The sequence below is a fragment of the Neovison vison genome, chromosome 4 (assembly GCF_020171115.1).
Source record: "Neovison vison isolate M4711 chromosome 4, ASM_NN_V1, whole genome shotgun sequence".
Lineage (NCBI taxonomy): Eukaryota > Metazoa > Chordata > Mammalia > Carnivora > Mustelidae > Neogale > Neogale vison.
In genome coordinates, this window is record NC_058094.1 from 118,409,311 (window position 1) to 118,418,566 (window position 9,256).

Here is a 9,256-nt window from a genome sequence, read left to right on the forward strand (position 1 = left end):
GCTGCCCTCCAGTTCTATATGTTGGGAATGTGATCACCTCACCACTAACCCTAAAATGAGTTTGTATTTGCAGATTTCTCTCCCAAAACCATGGCTCACATGCCCTCTGGCATGCGGTCTCTGGAGCTGCACCACAGGACTGTGCCTGCCATCCCCAAGGAAACTGGGCCCATCACAGTTGTCCAAACCCTCCAGATTAGGAGAAACCTGCAAGGCCCCTGAGGCAACCCCAATATTGGAGGCTGCTCTGGATGCAAATGCACAGTCTGAAACACCCTGATCAACTCCATCCAGGCAGACAGCCAAGTTAATGGTACTGAGTCAGAAGATTGAACCTGACATGCCCCTAGAATGTCATAGAACCATAGATTAGTTTTTCAGGCATCTGTCCTCAGAAGCCTCTTCTGGAATACCAACTTATGATACAACATGTGGTCCTTGAGCCCCACAACAGAACATCTCCTGTCCGCAGAAAGAAACCGTCCTCTTGGTCCTGTGTTAAACCCTCAGTGTAAATGATTCCTTCATGCACCTTAGCATCCAGCACATTCTAAGAACTCCCTGGTAACAAACCAGCATTGTGGCCCATCTTCATGAGACTCCATGTCAACTCAAGGTCTTGGTACTTTGCCCCTGAGCAAACAGAACAAATCTGCCATGTTCCACAGCTGCAATGGTCAATCGAGGTGTGCTTTCCAGGCATCCATGCGGGAGTGTTCTTCTACCCAAACTTTCCACATGGGGGACCCTGGAACAAACAAACCAGATTCCACATGTCCAGTAGAAGGAACTATGCTGTTTGGAGCATCTCACAAGCCCAGCGTGGGAAATTCTCCATGGCCTCTTGACACCACCCCTCCATTTGTCGGTCATCCTAAACACACATTGCAGCATGAGCAAACACCTGACATAGGCCTTTTCTTAGGTGCTGGATATTCAGTTCAGCCGCTGCACACTGGAACTGCCTTTCACTTGGCACTGAATTTAACCGTAGCTTGTGTTTACAATTCCATCCTCAGCCTCCTGGTAATTAGACTCTCTTGATAGGGAATTCTGGAGCCACAACGCAGCATTCTGCCTTCGCCATAGAAAGAAGAATGGCCTGTTGAGTCAGCACAGAAGCTCCACATGAGGATCAATCTGCTCAGCCCTCGAGGGAACTAGTGCTGTGTCTGACAGAGCCTGAGCCCTGACCTCATGTCAGCCACTCAGAAAGCGGGGCCCATATCCAGCCTGTGAGAATGGCCATGGCCCAAATCCGTCATCTTTACGCATCCTTGGTATTCAGGCATCTGTCCCCAGAACTTTGCTGGAATCCCTACCAATGGGGGAACCTGAAGCACAATAGAGAATTCCTCCTTCCCCATGGCAGGAATCCTGGCTGTTGGCATGGGTGTCCTATCCTCAGAGTGGGAGCCAGATGCATGGGTAAAGAGACAACGGCCACTCATGAAAGCTGCCCTGGGCACAAGCAGGCATTGTGACACTCAGCTTGAGCATGCTTTCAAAGAAATGCTCTCAGTTGCACCTCCAGGATCCCGCATTGCAGGCCTGGTGTGCCCCTAGGCCCAAATCCTAACTCTTTGGTGGGATTTTCCAGGCACCCAGACCCAGAGCCCGTCTTTGGAATCCCTGTTTTGGGCAACCCTATGATGGAAAACAGCACTCTTCCCTTCAACGAGAAAGCCACTAAACTATTGAGAGTCACCAGGATCTTTAGAGAGGAAAAATCTCCCATGGAACCACGAGACAACACCTGCATCCCAAGGCCTTCCAGGACACACAATCCAGATACAAAAGCCTGTGCTACCACCTTCGAGTCACCCGATTTACAGTTCCTTATGAGCTGCCCTCCAGGTCTGTGTGTTGGCCCTGCGATCACCTCACCACTAACCCTAACATGAGTTTGTGTTTGTAGGCTTCTCTTCCAAAATCATGGCTCACATGCCCTCCAGCATGGCGTCTCTGGAGCCACACCACAGGACTGTGCCTGCCATCCCCAAGGAAACTCGTCCATCACAGTGGCCCAAATGCTCCAGATTAGGAGAAACCTGCAAGGCCCTTGAGCGACCCCAATATTAGAGGCTGCTCTGGACGAAAATGCGCAGTCTGAAGCACCCTGATCACCTACATCAGGGAGACAGCCAATTAAATGGTCCTGAGTTGGAAGTTTGAAACTGACATGCCCCTAGGACCTCATTGGAACCCTTAATTAGTTTTTCAGGCATCTGTCCTCAGAGCCCTGTTCTGGTATACCAACTTAAGATACAACATGTGGTCCCTGAGCCATACAACAGAACATTCCCTGTCCCCAGAAGAAAACTGTGCTCTTCGACCTGTGCCAAACCCTCAGTTTAGGAGAATCCTACACGCCCCCTTAGCCACCAGTACATTATAAGATTTCTCTGGTAACAAATCAGCATTTTGACCTATCTGCAAGAGATTCCAAGTCAACTCAAGGCCTTGGCATTTTGCCCCAGAGCCACCAGAACGAACCTGCCATATTCCTCAGCTGCAAGAGTCAATGGTGGTGTGCTTGCCAGGTATCCATGCGGGAGAGCTCTAATACACAAGCATTCCACATGGGGGACACTGCAGCAAATATTCCAGACTCCACCTGTCCAGTAGAAGGAAGCATTGCTGTTTGGAGCATCTCATAAACCTCAGCGTGGGAAATCATCCATGGCTTTTTGAAGACACCCCTCCATTTTTCAGTGACTTAGACACAAATTTCAGTGTGAGCATACATCTGAAATGTGCCCTTACTCAGGTCCTGGATATCTCGAATCAGCCGCTGCACATTGGAACTGCCTTCTGCTTGGTACTGAACTTAACCATATCTTGTGTTTACAATTCCATCCTCACCATACTAATACCCAAGCCGACTTGATAGGGAATTCTGGAGCAACAACACAGCATTCTGCCTTCTGGAAAGAAAGAAGAATTGCCTGGTGAGTCTGCCCAGAAACCCCACATGAGGATCAACCCGCTCGGCTCTCGATGGAAACCCGATTTATAGGCTGCCCTGGACAGTAGTGCTGTGTCTGACAGAGCCTGGGCCCTGACCGTGTGTCAGCAACTCAGAAAATGGGCCACATATCCAGAATGTGAGACCAGCCATGGCCCAAGTCCGTCATCTCTGCCTATCCATGCTATTCAGGCACCTGTCCCCAGACAATTGCTGGATCCCTGCCCAATGGAGGAATCTGAAGCAACATAGAGAACTCCTCCTTCCCCATGTAGGAATACTGGCTGTTGGCATGAGTGTCTGACCCTCAAAGTGGGATCCAGCTGCATGGCCAATGAGGCCACGCCCACTCCTGAGGGCCGCCCTGGGCAGTCATTGTGACCCTCAGCCTGAGCATACTTTCAAACAAGCCCTCTCGTGGCACCACCAGGATCCAACATTGCAGACCTGGTACACCACTAGGTGGAAATCCTATCAAGTTCTGGGATTTTCCAGGCACCCAAGCCAAGAGCCCATCTCTGGAATCCCTGTTTTGGGGCACCCCTATGATGGAAAATGGCACTATTTCCTTACCCTAAAAAGCCACTAAACTATGAAGACCAACCAGGATCCTTAGAGAGGAAAAGTATCCCATGGACCTATAAGACCACACATGCATTCCGAGGACATCCTTGACACAAAATCCAGATGGAAAATCCTGTGCTACGACCTTCCAGTCACCCTAATTATGGTTCCTGAGGTGCTGCCCTCCAGGTCTATGCAATGGGCTTGTGATCCTCTCCACTAACACTACCTGAATTTATGTGTGCTGACTTCTCTCCAAAACCATGGCTCACATGCCCTCCAGCATGGGGTCTCTGGAGCCACATCACATGACTGTGCTTGCCATCCTCAAGGAAACTGTGCCCATCACAGTTGCCCAAAACTCCCAGATTAGAAGAGCCCTCAAGGCCCGTGAGCCCACCCCAATATTGGTGGTTGTTCTAGACGCAAATGTGCAGTCTGAAATGCCCTGTTCACCTACATCCAGGCAGACAGCCAAGTCAATGCTCTTGAATCAGAAGACTGAACCTGACATGCCCCATTGACCTTATTGGAACCCTTGATTAGGTTTTCAGGCATCTGTCCTCAGGGGCCTGTTCTAGAATACCAACTTCTGATACAACATGTGGTCCCTGGGACCAACAACAGAACATCTCTTGTCCCCAGATGGAAGCCGTGCTCTTAGACCTGTGTCAAACCCTCAGAGTAGATGAATCCTGCACAGCCCCTAAGCCACCAGCACATTCTAAGATCTCCCTGGTAAAAAACCAGCATTATTGTCTATCTGCAAGAGATTCCATGTCAACTCAAGGACTTGGGACTTCGGCCCAGAGCCAACAGAACGATTCCGCCATGTTTCTCAGCTGCAAGGGTCAATGGAAGTGTGCTTTCCAGGCATCGGAGAGCTCTGCTACCGACACATTCCACATGGGGACCCTGAGGCAAACGAATCAGACTCCATCTGTCAGTAGAAGGAGACATTGCTTTTTGGAGTATCTCATAAGCTTCAGCGTGGGAAATCGTCGATGGGCTCTTGATGCCACCCCTCCATTTTTCGGTCATCATAGACACAAACTGCAGTGTGAGCAAACATCTGACCTCCACCCTTACTCTGGTGCTGGATATCTCTAATAAGTTTCTGCACATTGGAACTGCCTTCCCATTGGCAGTGAATTAAACCATAGCTTGTGTTTACAATTCCATCCTCACCCTACTGGTCCTCAAAACGTCCTGAGAGGAAATTCTGGAGCCACAACGCAGCATTCTGCCTGACCCATAGAAATAAGAAGGACCAGGTGAGTCTGCCCAGAAACCCCATATGAGGATCAATCTGCTCAGCCCTCGAGGGAACCCCGATTTATAGGCTTCCCTGGCCATTAGTGCTGTGTCTGACAGAGCCTTAGCCCGGACCGTGTGTCAGCCACCCAGAGAGCAGGCCTTATATCCAGCATGTGATACCGGTCATGGTTCAAGTCCGTCATCTCTACCCATCCTTGGTATTCAGGCACCTGTCCCCAGACCTTTGCTGGAATCCCTGCCAATGGGGAAACCTGAATCACAATAGAGAACTCCTCCTTCCCCATGGCAGGCAACCTGGCTGTTGGGATGGGTGTCCAACCCTCAACGTTGGAGCCAGCTTCATGAACAACGAGACCACGCCCACTTCTGAGGTCTGTCCAGGGCACAAACCGGTATTATTACTCTCACCCTGAGCATGCTTTCAAACAAGCCCTCTCAGTTGCACCACCAGGATCCCACATTGCAGGCCTGGTACGTCCCTAGGCCCAAATTCTCACCCTTTGTGTGAATTTCCAGATGATCAAACCCAGAGCACATCTCTGGAATCCCTCTTTTGGGGTACCCCTAATATTGAAAACAGTACTCTTCCCTTCCCCGAAAAAGATGCCAAACTTTTGGGAACCGCCAGGATTGTTAGAAAATTTCCCCCAAGGACCCATAAGACCACACCTGCATTCTGAGGCCATTCTGGACACACAATGCGGATATAAAAGCCTGTGCTACCACCTTCGAGTCACCCTAATTAGAGTTCCTGATGAGCTGTCCTCCAGGTCTATGCATTGGGCCTGCGATCACCTCTCCACTAACTCCTACAAGAGTGTGTCTCCATGTGAGACAGGCCATGGCCCAAGTCCTGTGTTTCTACTTAATTCAGAACAGGCCTCCGAGGACAGATTCCTGAAAACCTGATGTGGGGTTCCAATGCGATCCTAGTGGCATGTCAGGTTCAATGTTTTGACTCAGAACCATTGACTTGGGAGTCTGCCTGGATGTAGGTGATCAAGCTGTTTCAGACTGCGCATTTGCCTCAAGAGTGGCCGCCAGTATTGGCATAGGCCCAGGGACTTGGCAGGTTTCTCCTAAACTGGAAGGTTTGGACAACTGTGGAGGGCACAGATTCCTTTGGGATAGCAGCCACAGTCCTGTGGTGTGGCTGAAGATCCCATCCTGGAGGGCATGTGAGCCATGGTTTTGGGAGAGAAGTGCAAACACAAATTCAGTTTAGGATTAGTGGCGAGGCGATCACAAGCCCAATGAGTAAATCTAGAAGGTAGCTCGTCAGGAACTATAATTAGGGTGACTGGAAGGCAGTAGCACAGGCTTTTCTATCTGTACTATGTGTCCAGGATGGCCTCGAATGCAGGTGTGTTCTCATGGGTCCATGGGATACTTTTCCGCTCTATGGATGCTTGCAGCTCTCCATAGTTTGGTGGCTTTTTCAGGGAAGGGAAGAGTGCTGTTTCCATCTAAGGGGTGCCCCACAACAGGGATTCCAGAGACGGGCTCTTGGTCTGGGCGCCTGGAAAATCCCACGAATGGTTAGGTTTTTGGCCTTGGGGCGTACCAGGTCTACAAATCGGGAACCTGGTGGTACAACTGATAAGGCTTATTTGAAATCATGCTCAGGCTGAGGGTCACAATGCCTGTTTGTGCCCAGGGCGGCCCTCAGGAGTGGGCGTGTTCTCAATCGCCATGAAGCTGGCTCCCACATTGAGAGTTGGACACTGATCCCAACTGTCAGGTTTCCTGCCATGGGAAACCTATTGGGCTTAAGGTTCCACCATTGGCAGGAATTCCAGCAATGGTCTGAGGACTGGTGCCTGAATACCAAGGATGCATAGAGATGAGGGATATGGGCCATGGCAGGTCCCACATGCTAGATATGGGGCCTGCTCTCTGGATGGGTGACACTAGGTGGGGCTTCAGACTCTGTCAAACACAGCACTAGTGGCAAGGACAGCCTATAATTTGGGTTCCCTCGAGGGCCGAGCAGATTGAGCCTCATGTGGGGTTTCAGACCCTACTCAACAGGATCTTCTTTCAATGAGGAAGGCAGAATGCTGCGTTGTGGCTCCAGAATTCCTATCAAGAGGGCTTGGGGACCAGTAGGGTGAGGATTGAATTGTAAACACAAACTATGGTTCAATAAAATGCCAAGCGTAATGCAGTTCCATTGTGCAGCGGCTTAATCAAGATATCCAGCACCTGAGTAAGGGCCGATGTCAGATGTATGCTCAAACTGGAGTTTGTGTCTATGATGACCGACCAATGGATGGGTGGCGTCAAGTGGCCATTGGAGGATTTCCCACGCTGATGCTTGTGAAATGCTCCAAACAGCAAGGTTTCCTTCCACTGGACAGGTGGAGCCTGGTTGGTTTGCTCCAGGGTCCCTCATGTGGAAAGTTTGGGTGGCAGAGCTCTCCCACAGAGATGCCTGGAAAACACACCTCCATAGACAATTGCAGCTGAGGAAAAAGGCAGGATCGTTCTGAAGGCTCTGGAGAGAAGTACCAAGGCCTTGAGTTGACATGGAATCTCTTGCAGATGGGCCACAGTGCTGGTTGGTTACCAGGGAGTTCTTAGAATGTGCTGGTCACTAAGGTGACATGTAGGTTTCTCCTAACCTGAGGGTTTGGCAAAGGTCGAAGAACACGGTTTCCTTCTGGAGACAGGAGATGTTCTGTTGTGTGGCTCAGGGACCACATATTGTATCATAAGTTGGTATTCTAGAACAGGCCTCCGAGGACAGATGCCTGACAACCTAATTGGGTTCCAATGAGGTACTAGGGGCGTGTCAGGTTCAATCTTCAGACTCAGGACCATTGACTTGGATGTTGCCTTGATGTAGGCAATCAGGATGTTTCAGAATGCATATTTGCGTCCAGTGCAGCAGACAATATTGGGGTGGGCTCAGGGGCCTTGCACGTTTCTCCTAATCTGGAGGATTTTGAGAACTGTGACATCCAAAGTTTCCTTGAAGCTACTGCTGCCTGGGCCATTGCATTTGCTGCCACATCTAGGGGGGAGTGCACCAAAACCTTACGGAATCGGATCAGAGAATTAGAAGCAGAGGGCAAGAAGCTCACGATGGACATGAAGGTGAAAGAAGACCAGATCAGAGAACTAGAACTGAAAGTTCAGGAGCTTCAGAAATATAGGGAAAATGAGAAGGATACCGAGGTGTTAATGTAAGCCCTCTCGGCCATGCAAGATACAACACAACACCTGGAGAACAGTCTGAGTGCAGAGACGAGAATCAAGCTGGACCTGTTCTCTGTACTGGGGGATGCGAATCGACAGCTCGAGATCGCGCAAGGACAAATTCTTCAGAAAGACCAGGAAATTAAGGACCTTAAACAGAAGATTGCTGAAGTCATGGCCGTCATGCCCAGCATAACGTACAGTGCCGCCACTAGCCACCTGAGCCCTGTTTTGTCCCACTACTCTTCCAAATTTGTGGAGACCAGCCCCTCTGGACTCGATCCCAATGCCTCTGTTTACCAGCCCCTGAAGAAATGAAGACCAGCTATGGATTTTGCCCAACCATTTGTTTACCAGAAGACATCACAAAGGAGCATCTCTGGCAGTCAAGATTAAAAAAAAAAGCTTATTTTGTATTTTGTGGGACTGTATGTCATTGTATATGTTGTCGTTTTTAAAAAGGGGAGGAAGATAACATCTGAGTCTGATTAGAACTGCCCATCTGTTATTCTTGTAAATTTTTAGAAGTCCTCACAGAACTTTGCAGTTTATTTTTCTCAGCCAATACATTAAAACCACTCTTGGATTTCAAATAGCGAAAAAAAAAAAAAAAAAGTCTGCAGAGAGGAAAAATCTGCCATGGACCCAAGAGACCACACCTGCATTCGGAGGCCATCCTGGACACACAATCCAGATTCAAAAGCCTGTGCTATTGCCTTTGAGTCATCCGATTTACAGTTCTTGAGGAGCTTCCCTCTATGTCTATGCATTGGGCCTGCAATCACCTTGCCAATAACCTAACCCGTATGTGTGCTTGCAGACTTCCCTGCCATAACCATGGCTCACATGCCCTCCAGGTTTTGGTATCTGGAGCCACACTACAGGACTGTGCCTGCCATCCTCAAGGAAACTGTGCCCGTCACTGTTGCCCAAATCCTCTGGATTTAGGAGAAACCTGCAAGGCCCTTGAGCCCACCACTATATTGGAGGCCACTCCGGATGCAAATGCGCATTCTGAAACACGCTGATCAACTGAATCCAGGCAGACATCCAAGTCAATGGACCTGTGTCATAAGATTGAACCTGACATGCCCCTAGGACTTCATTGGAACCCTTGATTAGGTGTTCAGGTATCTGTCCTCAGAGGCCTGTTATGGAATACCAACTTATGATACAACATGTGGTCCCTGAGCCACACAGCAGAACATCTCCTGGCTCCAGAATGAAGCTGTGCTGTTGGACCTG

General features: G+C 49.6%; 1 pseudogene; it reads left to right on the forward strand.

Annotated features, from left to right (window-relative positions):
• The first annotated feature begins 7,804 nt into the window (after positions 1-7,804).
• LOC122903985 lies at positions 7,805-8,332 on the forward strand (annotated as a pseudogene).
• The last annotated feature ends 924 nt before the right edge of the window (positions 8,333-9,256 follow it).